The following is a 15,983-nucleotide window of genomic DNA, read 5'->3' on the forward strand; positions in this document are numbered from 1 at the left end:
GTCTTTGAGGTGTTAAAAGAAGATACAAATATGGAATACTCTGATGGTAGATTGTTATGTATAAGATAGATCAGTTTGTCATCTTTGATAGAACTCCCATAATCAGTAAGTTTTGTCCCTAGTTCATTAACCTTGATGATGAAATCCTATATGAAGTCATATAACTTAGGATCTAAGGAGACAAGCTCATCTTCAATTTTGAACACATCCTCTTCAGACACTTTATCATAAAGGTTTTCAAGGGTATCCCAAGCTTCCTTAGATGTAGAACACTTATTGATTTGATACATGATATTATCATCAACCCCCAAACATATATCACCTAGGGCTTTCCTATCCATTGCTACCCAAGCTGAAATAGCACTTGTTGATACATTATTAGCTACTAGTTTAGGAAGAGTACCATCTACAAATTGTGAAACTCCATTATGCATTAAGTGATACCACATTTTGATTAACCATGCAACATAGTTATGAGGAGTTAATTTAGGAAACTTAAAGTTGCCCATAATGCAAAAAATGAAAGAAAAGTGCAAAAAAGAGAGAACGCAACACTAAGAACACCCGCCCCTCCCTTTTCACTAAATCAAGATCCCCCCCCCCCCCCCCCCCAAATAGATGCTTTGGGCACTTTATCAATAGTGTGATTACAATGGGCCACTTGCCAAATTTGGCCTTTGTGGACTTCTGATTTTGCTTGCTTTAACCTCTTAATGGAGTATAAATCTAAAACTTTACAATGTGCTACAATTCTAAAGCATTACAAAGCAAACAAAGGCCCTATTGATGAAAGTGACACTTTTGTCTACACAACCCTACAATCTGATACTAGATCTGGAAAGAAGAGAAAAAATAATGCACTTTCAAAAAACATAGAACCTATTTTTTACTCTAGATGTTCTTGTATGGAGCATTTGAAGTTGCAAAATGGAGGATTATGCAGGTACAGTCACCAAAAAATGCAAATTCTAAATAATTTGTGCACCAAAACTAGAAAAGAGCTACACCACTAAAAAATTTAGAAAATTCTACCCAATTTCAAAAAAAATTGCACCTAATTTGGAGTCTGAATGTCTGAGTTATGGCCTCCCGAAGTTGGACTACAAAAACCAAAATCAATCTGGAGAGGGGTTGCATCAGTAAAGGATGGGGTTAAATTTGAAAATCATATGACTATTGTAGCAATTGTAATTTTCACTATTTTGACACTTAGATGGCCATCAATTTTGAGCTTGTTGATAGGATGATGTCAGCAAAATTAGATCCCCATGATGACGTGGTAGCTGACGTGGAATTTCATTATTGTACAAAATTGTATAGAAAATGTAGATGTGAGATGCTGATAGGGCATATGGTCTGAACACATGTCTTCCTATGTCACTGTATGAATGCTAGCATGGATGTTGACCTAGCAATGTGCTGGTGCTAACTGTGTCATGATCGTGGCACAGAGCGAATTAAAAGATGGCACATGGCTTAAACTTGCTATAAGTAGCCAAGCTAATGAAATCTTGTTGCATGTCCCCTATATTCTCAACATGTGGTTGTGGGGAGACTTGTAGTAGTGGATAGAAGATTCCCAGTCGTGCCAAAATATTCACCGAATACTATTTTGAATGCCAAAAATAGTAGACACTAGAATATCCTATTTAGTGATGTCATGATTTACAGATGCTGAAATTGGATTTTTCCATTGCCATGTTTTGCTGCAATGGCTGGATTCCACTTTCATGGCACGGAGGATGTAGTAGTGAGGTTGGGTTTTAAAATCTAGTGATGGGACTAATAGTCCCACATTCATTTGTGTCTTGGAAGAATGCAGTGTTTAAAACACTTAGTGCATAACACTTACAACAAATGCTCACTTGATATTGACATGCAGGGTCGAGCCTGGTGCCAGGAGATGTTGTCTAAGGCTAGAATTTCTCTATGTGCCAGTGGCCGAAATTGTGTAGTATAGCCCTGTTGAGGCCAAATTTCTGAGATGTATGCGCCATGGGTATATGTAGCCCATAAATTAATAAATGAACCCTGTAATAATAAATAATATCCTCTAAAATTACAGAGCTAAGCCGACATGTTACTGCCCAGTTCTGCTAAAAAAATTTCTCTGCCTAACTGACTGGAAATTTTTTTTTCTAAAAATACCCAAATGGAAAAATAATTTGCAGAGAATAAATTAATTGTAGATCTAAAATACAAATAATCATATCAATACAATGATCATACCAGAATTGCAAATCAGGGCCTTCAAGTTTTGATTTGCAAAAAAAAATTACCCACTATAGGAAAATTTATAGTCAATCTTCACTGAATTGATGCTCCAGATGCAATGATGAGGTTAGATCTAGCTCTAAACACTCCTAATTTCTATGGATCCTCTAGATTTGTGTCAAGGTGTTGAAGCATGAACAATCTTGAATGGCTATGTAGAGAATCTCCCTTAGAGCTCTAATACCATGTAAGAATTTGGCTTAGGCCAGAATTCACCCAAGAACTAAAATACTCAATGCAAACACACAATAGACCAAAATAGATAGAGTATGATCAGAATGATGATATTCATTCAATATGCCATCTTAAGAGTACACTAGGAGTGCCTATATATAAAGGCCTCAAGAGAGCTTCTAGAATGCATAGAAGTCAGCAACATGATAAATATAACTAGGCACATGTCCACCAGATATGGATTATCCTCCATTAAGCACAAGATTAAGTGTGATGATGTGAGGATAAGCCTACAATGGTGTAGCATACAAATCAGTGGTGTAGACAACATGTTCTAAATGAGGAGTGTAGATAATTGTGTTGTCAACATGACAACTTAGTGAATGATGCAAACTCCTATGTTGTAGACACCATGTGCATAATTATAGTTGCGTAACTCAATGAGAGTACACAAACTCCTAAGTGTCTCACCTAAATAAATAATAAAATAATGCAAAAATAATTAAATAATGCATTAACCTACTTTCAGTAAGTGTAATAAGTAACTACTTCTTTACACCAATACCTTCTAATTAACTCTTGATTCTTCTTCCTTGCTAGAGCTTCTTGCAATATTCTCATCTATTCTATGGTGATTGTTGCTAGATCAAACTTTAAAATTTCAATCACCTCATCTTAGTTGACATCTCCATAAGATGTGGCTTCTCCAACCTTAGATGTATTAGGACTAGACCTTGATGATTGTATTAGTGTAGCATCTGCACTTGACCTATGAAGAGTTTGACTAGGAATAGAAGATACAGAGATTGGTGGGGTAACCAATGTCTAAATTTTTATTTGTTCCTCTAGTTTCATAGTCAAAACTGACTCTTCAGTCCTATCCTTCTCCTTCTCTATTTTTTCTTCTTCACCTTATATTTGTGAGTTAGGTGTGGGACTTCCTTCCTGACCTATAAGGACTTGTGTCTCATCCTATTCAATTGTTAAAACTACTTGTATTGAAGCATTTGGCACTAATTTACTGACTTTTGATGCCACTATGTCCTTTCTTTGGTATACCACAATTGGAATTGAAACATGAGTATCAGTGATGACATCTAGTAGTGCTTTTGGACCTCTTGTCTCTATAGATGAAAGGGGTACACTAGATGTGGTAGTATTTTGTTTCTCCCCTACTAATACCCTGTCAATTTCATCTATATTGATTAGGATAGGATTAGTGCATAGTTTAGCATCTCAATTAGAATCCTCTAGTATCCTTTTCAAATCATCCTTTGTCAAAGGATTGGTGTTCTACATAGTGTTATTAGAAACATCCTTTATCTTGATAGTTTCTTGTTCACTTTCTTGGTCCATGTAAGGGGGACTAATACTAGGCTTATGTACCTTAGGTACATTATGATCTTGTTGTTGCTCTTCTTTAGTTGTAGCCTATGTATTTTCTTCCTTCTTTATGCCTCCCTCACTTGCATCTTGGACATATCCATCCTTGATAATCTCCATTACTTCTTGTTCATCTTTGTCCTCGCGTACCTCCTCAGGTGCTTTCTCAATTGTCTTTTCCTTTGTCAACCCATAGATAACCTTCCATATCAAAGTGCTCTATTTGACAACCTCCTCAATATTGTTTCATAGAATGTTAAAGGCTCTATATTTGGGAGTGAATTTCCCATTGTATTTTTTAATGGCCTTCATCATAGATGACTTTACCAAGTCAGGCATTATTGTTGCTAGAGTAGTCTCCCTTATAATCCTTTCAATAGTTAAATTGTATTGCCACCTTTTCTCAACTCTTTCATATAGAGTTTTGGGTAATGAGTTGACAAGCTCAACAGGTGTGGTCTTAAATATGGCCATCATCTTATATATAGATTCCTCAGCCTTATTCATTTATACCTTTCCAATTTTTTCAAACTCAACATGTGTGAACCCTAACAAATCTACATTATTCTTCATATTATTACACAAGTTGTCTAAATTAGAAGAGGGATAGTGGCTTGCCACTTGAAATTGATTGTTTTCATTTGACTCAGTCCTCCCCTCATCTTAGAGTTTGTCATCTTCTTATGTCTTCTTTGGAGTAGCCCTTGTGCTTTCCCAAGTAATAGGTACTACCAGCTTCTATTGTTTTGGCTTCACAACCTTCTTTGATTTCCTCACTATAGGCTCCTTGCCTTTTCTTTTCTTCTTCTCTATAGTCTTAGGTGCTTCACTAGCTTCTTCTCCCTTGACACTTTCACCATGTTCCACTTCTTCTTCTTCTTGGTCCTCTCCTTGACCTTGTGTTAATGAAAGAGGGGCTTGCGAAGGTTTCTCATCTTCATCATCATCCTCATCATCTTCTTCTTCTTCCTCTTCTCCCCCTTCACAAAATCTTTCCTTTAGCTTCTTTACAATTATTTTTTTCTTTCTCACTATAGAAGTTGTCTTCAAATCTATTATAATTCTTGATTTGGCTTCCTCATAATTTCCAAATGAGGTTACACTTTTGTCAACTTCCTTTGCTAATAGTTCTATTGTTGACAATTGGCTAATGAAGATATTGAATTATTTTCATTTATGGCAACACATAATGTACATGCTTATAGGAAACCCCAAAAATAAAGATACTTAGCTTTTGGTACTCATAAATTGTCTAAGTATGGAATTTGGTACACAACAGTCTATTGTTTTGTTTGTAACTTATTATTGACATCATATTATGACTAGTGAAGTTAGATGGAGACTGTATACATGTTGATGATGACATATATAATCTTAGAAGTTAGTATAGAAAACATGGAAAATAGATATTCATGTTTTACCAATGAATCAGGATAACATAATTAAAGGAAAGGAATTATTTTGTTTACAAAATAATTACTTGTCTAATCAGGGTCGACATCCTAGATGTTTACTCCAAGTTGGAAAAGTGTATTATGGTCTTAGCCAAGCTAGCAGAAGTTTGTGTAAAGGAATGGTATTTATGTAAAGGACATCTTGCGATGAGAAGTGCAATCGTGAAGCAATTTTGTAATTGTTGTGTTGAGAAATTATATGTGAACTTTTATGAAAGTGATATGTGTGAAGTTTTGTAAAATCTATTTTGTGATCTTAGATCAAGCTGAAGATGAGAGATCAATCAAGGAAGAAATATGATTACTTGTTTGGGTAGTGATCTCTTCTTGTAATTGGATGTGCATGTTTGGGTAGTGGGCTCTTTTGGCGCTTAAAATTGTGTTCCCATTTTGATCATCTTTTTCAAATTTTGAGTCAAATCAAGCCCTATGAATGCCTATAAATGCATATGTACCCAACTATAATTTTGAGCCTTGTGAAGTGTTTAATACTTCTAACACTTTTCATTTAGCATGTCTAAGTGTTCCATGAAGTTAAAATGAGACTCTGAGCCATTTTGTGAGGTCTCATTTTGAGAAAATTTCAAATCTGCATTTTACCCTAAGTGTCAAACAACAACAGGAGATTGTGTTTGTGATTGAATATCTTGCACCTAGTAATGTGTCATGACCCTCCACTTTGGGAATATCTTATGTCCATACAAAAGAGCCTATGTTTCATATTTTGAGTCATTTTGAATCTGTTTGACTAGGTTTTGAATCCCTCAAAGTTGGTCATTTACTATTTTCATGCTTTTTCAATTAATTCAAAATTTTGGGAAGCCCTATTTGATGAGTTGTAATTTTGGTCCAGTTGACCAAAATGTTGAAATTCCTTTTTCATTATATTACAAATGTTAGAGACTTGTTATGTTTCAAGTTTTAGTTCATGACAAGTCCATTTGATCAATTTTTAAATGTCATACCAAATGGAATTTCTAAAGTTTTACTAGTGTCAACATTTGCAGATTGATTGGTACCCCTATTCATGATGTTATATCTTGAGATCCATGACTGGTGAGATCAAATGGATTGTACCACCATGTTGTCCACTAAAAACACTCCAAGTGTGTCAGTTCTTAGCTCTTGAAGAATCCATAGGCACAATTTTCTAGGTCAATTATGTTTGCCAAAACCACTTTTCTATTATTTGTTTCAATCTGCAAAATCCAAGTAGCCTACTTTGAATACTCACCATTTGTGTCTTGTTATTTTTCATCAGCCCAAATTGCAGATTCATATTGTCCTCATGATAGAGAATCAATACCCCAAGTTTCATTTCCCCAAGTGTTAGTTTACCCAATTTTCAAAGCCAAATCTGAACCTAGTTTATTGCTTTTTGACATGTTTTCTTGAAAGCAATTTTGAGGAGGCAATTTTGATGGTCAATATCATTTGACCCTGAAATCATCATGAGATGAGATTCAACAAGGTTCAAGATTGAAAAGAAAAGAATCAATGGGTCAGGTTTCGGAGCCTGGTCAAGTGTTTGGATAAGTTTTTAAGGCCAGTCAACGAACCTCCTGACATGAAATTCACAGTTTGTAAAATAATGGTAAAATTAGTTTTTAATGATTGTTCAGAAGGTTGAATGTGTTTTGATTTAGTATGAGGTGACTAATGGATCAATTTTATGGTTCAAGTGTTTGAAAACTTTGCATCAAGTTGATAGACCATTGAATGATCCAATAAATGTTACAATTGTCAACTATCACTTTCATACATTAAGCTATACCATGTCAAAAGTAAAAGAATGAAGAGAAATGTGGATACACTTCAAAAATGCTATTGGATCCCACTTGGATGATCAAGACTATCATAACTCATTCGGATGGTTCAAGTTGATGCAAAGTGGATTTCTCAGCCACCAGAATAGAGTGATGAAGATATTGCTATCTAAGGGCTTGACCAAAGAGAATTTGGTCGGCAAGGGTGTTGTCTCTCTGTGGAATGGGCAAAGAACTTGAATTTTATTAATAGAAGCTCATGCAGGCACATTAAGGGAAGTTTGAAAGAACGCCCATGCAATGCAAAGAGAAGAAGCCAAACTTAAATGGAAGCTAGCTAATTAAGAGTAGGGGATGCCAAATAAATGGGTAGAGCATAGAGGGAGTCCCATAGGATAAAAACAACATGAGACACTTCACGCCAAATTGGGAAGGCCATGCCCATTGTTTAAAGAAGTCGCAGTAGGTAAAAGAACTTGAGGGGCATAAAGACAAGCACCCATGCAATTTTAAGGAAGCTCTTTTAAAGGTTGAGATGCCAAAAGCATTGAGGAAGCCCACATTAGATGCAACGGTTTCAAAAGAGCCATAACACAGTAAAGAAGAGTCATCTAGCAGTGAGGAAAGCTCACACCTCTGAAAAAGCTACCTCATGCAATGATTACACAAATCCTTCCAACACACAGCATTTAAAAGGACACAATAGGCTAAGCCGTCCATGGCATAAGACAAGGAGCCTCAATAAACTAATGCCAAGAAGGTAGAGAGCATCCAACATAATGCAGCACATAAAGGAAGAAAGAGCAATCAACACTAAAGCTAGCATGGTTAAAAAAAAGGCCCCATGCAATCAAAAACAAGGGAGCTTCAAGAAAAGGTGAACCTACGGTAGTTAAAATGAGCAGCTCCATGCCAAACAATAAAAAAAATGCAGGCAGGGAGATTAAGATAGGGGAAGCCACCAACTAAGAAAAAGACCATTATTTGGTGCAGACCATGCAATAAAAATAAAGAGGGTAAGTTTAAGTGTTTTGAGGATAGCCAATCAAAGGGAGCTTCAATGTATAAAATCTCATGCCATTATGTTTAAATGGAGAATAAACCCATAGCAAATCACAACATGTTAGCAGTAGCAGCCCATGCATATATGATAAGAATAGCCACAGAGAAGGAGGTTGGCTAATAAAACTAGCAGTGATCCATATGCAAGCCACAGGGGACAGTTTCAAATGAAGCTTATGGCTTTTTTGAATTAAGAGGAGTCTCATGCTTTGATAAGGGGAGCATTTAGTAGATTAAAACAAAGACTTGAAAGGCCCACGCAATAGATAAAATTGCTAGCTAGCATGGAGCACCCAACGCTTGTCAAAGATAATGGGAAACCTATGGTATAAAAACACAAAGGAAACCTACATATGCATAAAAGCTCAGGCCCCTCAACAAATAGAGAATGCCTTTCTCATAGTAGGGTAGCCCACTTGAAGGGCCAACAAAGATCAATGAAGACATAGCTAATGCCAAGGACCAAGTAGCTACAACCAGTTAAGGAGAACCTGCACTTTAGAAAGAGCAAAACTCACACTGGTTGAAATAAGCCTCCCACAATAAAAAACTGTAGTCATAAGAGATATAATAGTGTAAAGGTAATATCCCACATGGGTTAGGGGAAGTAGATTTCAATATTTTAAATACAAATCCTTACCCAATGGTCAATGTCTAAACATAGAGCCTTTTTCAAAAAGCAAGGGCACATGCAACAAGGTGGACCCTGTACATTAGACATGGAAGCCAACTGGGTGATGACATCCAAATTTTAAACAAAAAGGCAAAGAGGATGATGTGGTGTGTTTGCAAGCTGGTGCATAAGATTGTGCCACATGGAAAAATGAGCAGCAGGTGCAAGCTTGCAAGACAAAGATGCTCGGGAGATAAATATTGTGGGAATGCAAGATTTCAACACGTGGCAGTGGGTCTCACATGCAATGAGATGGCACCACAAGAGCAGTTTGAGATGACACACGGGATTGTGACACGTGTCACGATTTGACAAATGGCACTATCCCACTTGACAAAGATGCATGCTAGTTAAAAAGTGCAAGCTTGCGGGTGGTTGATAGGTGTCCATAGGTCCAAGCATGGTGATGTGGCAGTTCAGTGGCACATATGCAAAGATGAGCCAATCACAAAGTGCCACGTGGTGCTTGGTCAAACCCAGTTTGGCCCCAAATTTGAAGGGGATGAGGAAAAAACAAATAGTTTTAAAATGTTATTTTAAACTTGTTTTTTCAAAAGTGGGTATGCACATCAAATATTTTTTAAATTTAAAAGGTTCATTTTTTAAAAGTTTCAATTTTAGGCAATTTTAAATTTTTGAAAATTTAAAATCAAGGATGCAAACCTGAACTTAATATCAAAGAGGGACATTTTCAAACTGAGATTTAGGAGGTTTCTGAGAGGTGAACATAGTAGTATTATATATTGCCAAAATTGGGAGAATCTGAATTTTTTGATTATGTAGTTAGTTTCTGCATAGGAAGTAGTTTGTTCGAGCTATACAAGTTTTTCTCCAAGATTCCTAACTTGTAACCAAATTCAGGTATCAAAATTCAAAACTAATTTCTGGTAAGGTAATGACCTAAATATAGGTAAAAGACCATGATAATGTAGTTTGGGGAAAATTTGATTACTTTCAAGTTAGTTGAATCAAGGTTTTATCAGCATTCTTAAGGTAAATCAGATATTTTGGCAAGCAAGACATTTTCATCATTCAGAAATAGATATTTATAAATCAGTTACAAAGGAATTCTAAGTGGACACATGTTAGGAAAAGATCAGATCTGGGAATTCACTTCTTGCTATATCTTTCTTTTTTTCATTCATTGTAAGGGTTGGAAAATTAGGAAAGTTTTCTCTGGAATGAAGGCATTTAGTAAAACTGGCCCTAGAACTGATGAAGTTTGAATGGAATATCTGGGATGTGTTGGTTCTAGACCATGAAGCTTTTCTTTATCTGTGATACCCCCTTCCCATCCCATCAGTTTCTCATTCCAGCCATTTTCTCTCTTGTATGATAACATATGTTATTGTATAGTTTGGTTTATTAGGTGATGTGTGAGTTAATTTCATGCATTTTTATGTATTATTTCAAGGAAATAAATACAAGGAACAACAAGTGTTTAGTTTCAGTCTAAATCTTGTCTCCTTTCTTAGTTGAGTTGTGATGTTTTATTATCTTTGAACAAAGAGCCTAGATCATAAGTGCAGTCCCTTAAGGTTGTATGTTGCTTCATTATTGCTTGTAATTCAAGGAATTATGTAAATGCTTCAGAGATTCAAAAGGGTTGTAGGTTTATTGAGGAGGATATCAGGTAAGAATGAGTTTTAAATTGAACATTGATATCCAATTTAGAAGGTAAATGGATAGATCTAGAGTCTTGGCATAGGAATTGTGTTCTAGATATCCAAAATGCATGAGGAAGATTCATGAATTGCCCAATGGATGAGGCACTGATCTATTATAGGGTCATAAGTTTGTTGTTCATACCTAGTTTTCATCCACTTTCCCCACCCACATAAAATCAAATCAAATTCAAATCATCTTTACAATTTTATGTTGAAGAGCTAGAATAGTTTAACCCTCACTCAGCTTATGAGATTCATAAATTTGCATTTAGCTACTATAGATCTATGTCATTTCATGAGTTATTAGGAGATATAAGGGGTTTTCATCTACAGTAAATAGATTCAAGGATATGTTTTGCACTAGTATGATATCAATTGAATTTGAGGTCTACCCACCTAGGTCTTGTAGAGCCTGAAGTAGAAGAAGGGATTTATGCCTTAAAGTTGGCCCAGGACTATAGTTAGGTGCATTTATCATAGGAATTGGCTAGCCTTAGATGCATTCATCTAGTTTCTTGGTCATTTTCAAAACTATTAAATCAGGAGCTAACAGGCTCATCTTGCATCTATTGTACTACAACTCCTAATAGGTGATAGCTCCTATTTTACTAAGCTTTATTTTACAAATTTAAGGTGAAAATACTGAATTGGTGTTGTGATTGTAAGGGTTGTATATTTTTGTTGTCATCTATAGATGAAACCCTAGAATCTTTTTCCCTAATATAGTTATTTTTCATTGTTGTCCCAAGGGTGAAATTTAGTGCCCTAGGGTTTTAATTTTATCCTACATCGTAAAAATCTTCATAAAATTAGAGTTTACGTCCTAATCCTAGGTTTTATAGTTCAGCGGGTTTTCATTTTTTCTTTTGCATCATCTTCCATGATGTTATGACTAAATGGTTAGAAGATGATTGTGATGTGGTATTTTCATTGTCTTGATCTTAAGATAAGTGTTGTATCATAGTATCATGGATGAGAAAGTTAGTATTCTCGATCTTACAATTTCCTATGTATTGTATGATCATATGATAGTTTAAATGGTTTTCTTTTTTCCCTCCATGAAGTTACAACAAAGAAGGTCATTGTGGTATTAGGGACAATGAAATAAGATGTTACAATATTACAAAGTAGCAAGCATCTTAAGATCATAAAGGAAATGTTTGGTTGCTACGATGTTGCAAGATTTTTATCATCATAAGATTGTAAGGAGATTGAAGACAAGAAAACATGATGCTACACTATTAGATAGGTACCCTATTTTGATTGGTCAGATTGTGATACAAATATTAGACATATGCTTAGCTAGATTAGTGGGACCAGAAATGATTTTTATATATTCAGTTTGAATGGCATTTAAGATCTTTGATCTTACGATATATAGCTCATCCTAATATCTCAGGGTAATATATAATATGATTTGATCTTATGAATAAGTTGCGATCATAAAATCACAAATGGAAAAGGCAAAGCCCACAATGCTATGGAAGAGAAGGTTAACAGTTTATCGTAGTATTGTAGAAGTTTCAAATATAACCAGAGATATTACAAAGTAACAAAAATGATCATGATTGTAAGATCGTATGGTGAAAGAGGTTAAGATAAGATGCTATGCCATTTCAACAAAGCTATTTTCCATAAGATCATAGAGAAAGAAAAAGTTAGTGCTGATGCCATGACAAATAAGGAGTCATAAGATTGTAAAAGGGTTTTGCCATGGTTTTTGACTATTCGACAAGGGTTTTTCAAAGGGTTTCATAACATTAGGAAACTATTTCTCTAGTTGTAAGATGATACGAGGAGTCTTTTCATTAGTAATAATCATAAGATCATAGGCCCTATTTTGACATGAAATGTGCTAGTCACTTTTCTATGCTAGAAATGATAATGAACTTCTCAACCAATAAGATTTGAGTATAGTACAAAAAGTGCATTGTTGGATAGTAAAGTCGATGCTCCCCTAAGTTGATGAAATAAGTTGACATTATGTTTCAAGAATGTTGAAAATCAATGCAAAGTGAATGTTGATTTGTATACATTAATTTGTAAGGATTTTCCTACTTGACAATTATAGTTTTCCATTTGAAAAGAAAAAGAATTTGAGTAGTTTCAGAGCTTTCGGTGTATAGAGATAGTTGTTTTAGAGCTTTGAGAGTAGATTCCATACCCTTTTTGCTAGCATATTGTTAAGATGTCTGATAAAGAGGTGGAATAAATTCAAGCATCAAATATGGGAGTTATAGAAACTTCAACTTCTAAGGGTGGGAAAATAAGACAGAAGAAACCAAATAGGTTTGTAGAAGAATGGATAAAGCTTTTCCCTAGTTCTTCTAATGCCAACATTGTAGATGATCATGCTTTTATCAATCCATATGCTCTTTGCAGAGATGTTGTGTGCCTTGGTGTTATTGGTTCTAAACTTTTTAAGTACTTCTATTATAATAGGGAGAAGAAGATTTGTATGAGTAACCCATGGAAGAAGAATATGGCCAAGTTGATATTTTTGGAAGTTTTTGTAGATGTAGACTTGATGAAGGCCTTGTTTTATTGCTACAATCTGGCCACTAAATTCTTTTATAAGAAAGATGGAACCATTCTCTACACACTTGATTGTGAATATTTCATTGAGGATTTTGGACTAGATGGAGCTATGGGCTAGCTTGTAGATTTAAATGATTTGTAGAGGAAATTTGAGGTGAATACCAAGGCTTATATTGGGAAATCTATACTATAGCATATTCCCATGGATTTGAAGAATGTGGGTGATTACCCTAAAAACATAGAAAGAATGATGCCACTAGACAAATTTAAAATTTATTTTGTAAAGATGGTATGGTTTCCATAAGGTGGTTGGAAAGGATGGAACTGATGTGGTATATGGAGCTGAATTCATAATTGCTAGACATGTGTAGGACTCTTACCATAGTGGGGAGTATGATTATGTGAATTACATTCTGGAGGTGATGAAAGAAAATATTGCTAGGGCTCAGAGTGGGGAACTAAAGGATTTCATGTTCCATCATTATTCATTGCTGATGCACCTAATCCTCTACAAGAATGTAGGATATGTAAGCTATGATTTCATTGACCATACTTTTGATGCAAATGGAGACCTACTAGTTCAGCTATGGACATAGGTATGGGACAACAATTATCATTTTTATAATTTTGTTTCATTCTTTAATAATTTTAGTGATGTAATAATGAGAATGTTAGATCCATGTTACTTTAGGGCACCTAATATTTTAAAGGGTCTCTTGAGACAAGCCCTACTTCATGAAGGAAAAAGACTTGACCATAACTAGGGGGACATCTTTTTATTCCAAACTTTTCCTTTAAATGAGAGTTTATGGTTGCCCTCAGCCACCCCATATATTACCAAAGTTTATCCTTCCTAGATTGGGTATAATTGAATTCATTTGGCAATTATTTACCATCAATAGGGAGTATCTAGAATCCAAAGTGCATAAGGGCACTTTCTTATGTAGATGTTTTAGGATTGGGATTTTATAATTAGAAAAGAAGCCCTAGATCAGATCCATAATTTTCTCCATCATTATAATTTGTCAACTGGTCCTTATACAATGTATGACCCTAGCAATTGGATGAAGATTACTCTTAAGGAGATAAGAAATTATGTACAAACTAGCACCAAGGAATTGCCCCATGAGGATACTATTCCAAATATAGTTGTAGAGGGTGAGGCAGCTAATAGGCTAGCAAAGCTAGAAGATGTTTTAAGGGTAGAGAGAGAATTCAAGAGAATAGATTCCCAATTTATTGGATTCTATACAGATATTCCCTATCTTCAGAGGATTAGGAAGATGGTCACTGACCATGTTGATATTATGGCTAAGATGCAAAAAGGCTCGATGAGGGAGGAACATAGAGTTTTCCCTTACAACCCTAAACCTAATGTGACCTTGGAAATATAAGAAAATGATGTCCCTAAAGCATCATGGGTTAGAAAGGGAAATAAGAGATAGAAGATTTTCCATATCCCTCCAAAGGTGAAACAGAGGACGTTGTAGATCTTACGTGGGAATAGTTAGTATTTTTCTAACTTAAGACAAAATTACCTCCAAGATAGAATAAATGTAGCTAAGAACACACTCACTAACATGGAATTAGTAGTAGAAAGGCTGGATGATAGGATCATCCAAGCCTAATAGTTTTTGGAAGATGATGAATTCATCAAATCTGTTGAATTCAAGAGCTTTTTATATAAGATAAAATAGAGTGAGTTGGTACTAAAGATGAAACTAGGAGAATCAGATGAAAAAAAGCTAGAACTGGTGGAAAAGTTGTAGGCCTATGATCCTAAGAGAAAAGTTATGACTCTAGAGGAGCCCAGAGATCTTGTATAAAGGAGTGGTATGTTATTGGTGCCTGGATAGGATTTGGAACAAGCCTTCATGCTTGATCAAATAAGAAGGCAAGAAAATTCCATTTCATATAAGGCATTTGGTGCAGATGGATTGTAGAGAGGAATTGGTTTTAACATTGATAACAAATCTTTGGCAATTTGGAGTATGGCTCCTTCATCCAACAAGCCAAAATTAATGGATGCATAGATAACTAAGTAGGGTAACATGATTGTGTGGACTCTACAAGGCACCTCTAGCACGAATATTTCTAAATCCATGAAGAACTTTTCATTTATGAATGAAGCCAAAGTAGAGGAGATGGAGACTAGACTTTCAAAATCCATACATGATTACATAGATGTGAGAAAGCTTTTATGAAGATGAGGTCATAAGTATCCATGCGTACAAGGAGAAGATTGTGGAGCTTGAGACCAAGGTCCAAGCACTAGAAAATGAAGTTGCACCACTTAGGGAGCAACTCGTACAAGCCCAATAGGTGGTTGCTAAAAAATAGGAAGAAGAACATGAAGATCAATAGCAGCTAGCTACGCACATAGCTAAGGCCCTAACACAAACAAAGGATTTGAGAGAAGAGGAATCATCAAAACTTAGAAGGATGAGCATTGATGCTCAATCTACTCAATAGGGAGGTGAGATAAGGGCAGTTGTCCTTAATCATATGATGAGCCATAGAATTGAAATTTTGAAGAATATGTCACAATAGGCTCATAGTTTTTTCATTACTTTACAAAGTGCTGAGCAATTTTGCAATGAGGCACTTTCATGGCTATCACCCACATTTAATTTTTGGGGACCATATACTCAATTCTTAGATAGGTTAATTGTACTAATGGCTAAAAAGCTAAATTTTCCTTTAAAAATAATCACAGTGAAGGAAGGCTTGGATATAGTCAAAGAATTAATTGGTTTCTTTACTGGAAAGTTACAAATTATACAAGGAAAGTTAAAGGTTTTTCCCTATATACCATCAATTTTGGATGTTTCTAGTATAGTAATAGATTGGAAAGAATGGTCTAATTCCTTTGATTCCATTTTGACTCAAAAGGCTATAGTATCAATTTTTGAAGATACTTCTGATATCCCATACAATAAATTAACTGATTCCCTTTTAAAGGCATAAATAGATCTGAATAAATTTATTGTTG

Source organism: Cupressus sempervirens, chromosome 4, assembly GCF_028749045.1.
Source record: "Cupressus sempervirens isolate cs-2001-9-10 chromosome 4, ASM2874904v1, whole genome shotgun sequence".
Taxonomy (NCBI): domain Eukaryota; kingdom Viridiplantae; phylum Streptophyta; class Pinopsida; order Cupressales; family Cupressaceae; genus Cupressus; species Cupressus sempervirens.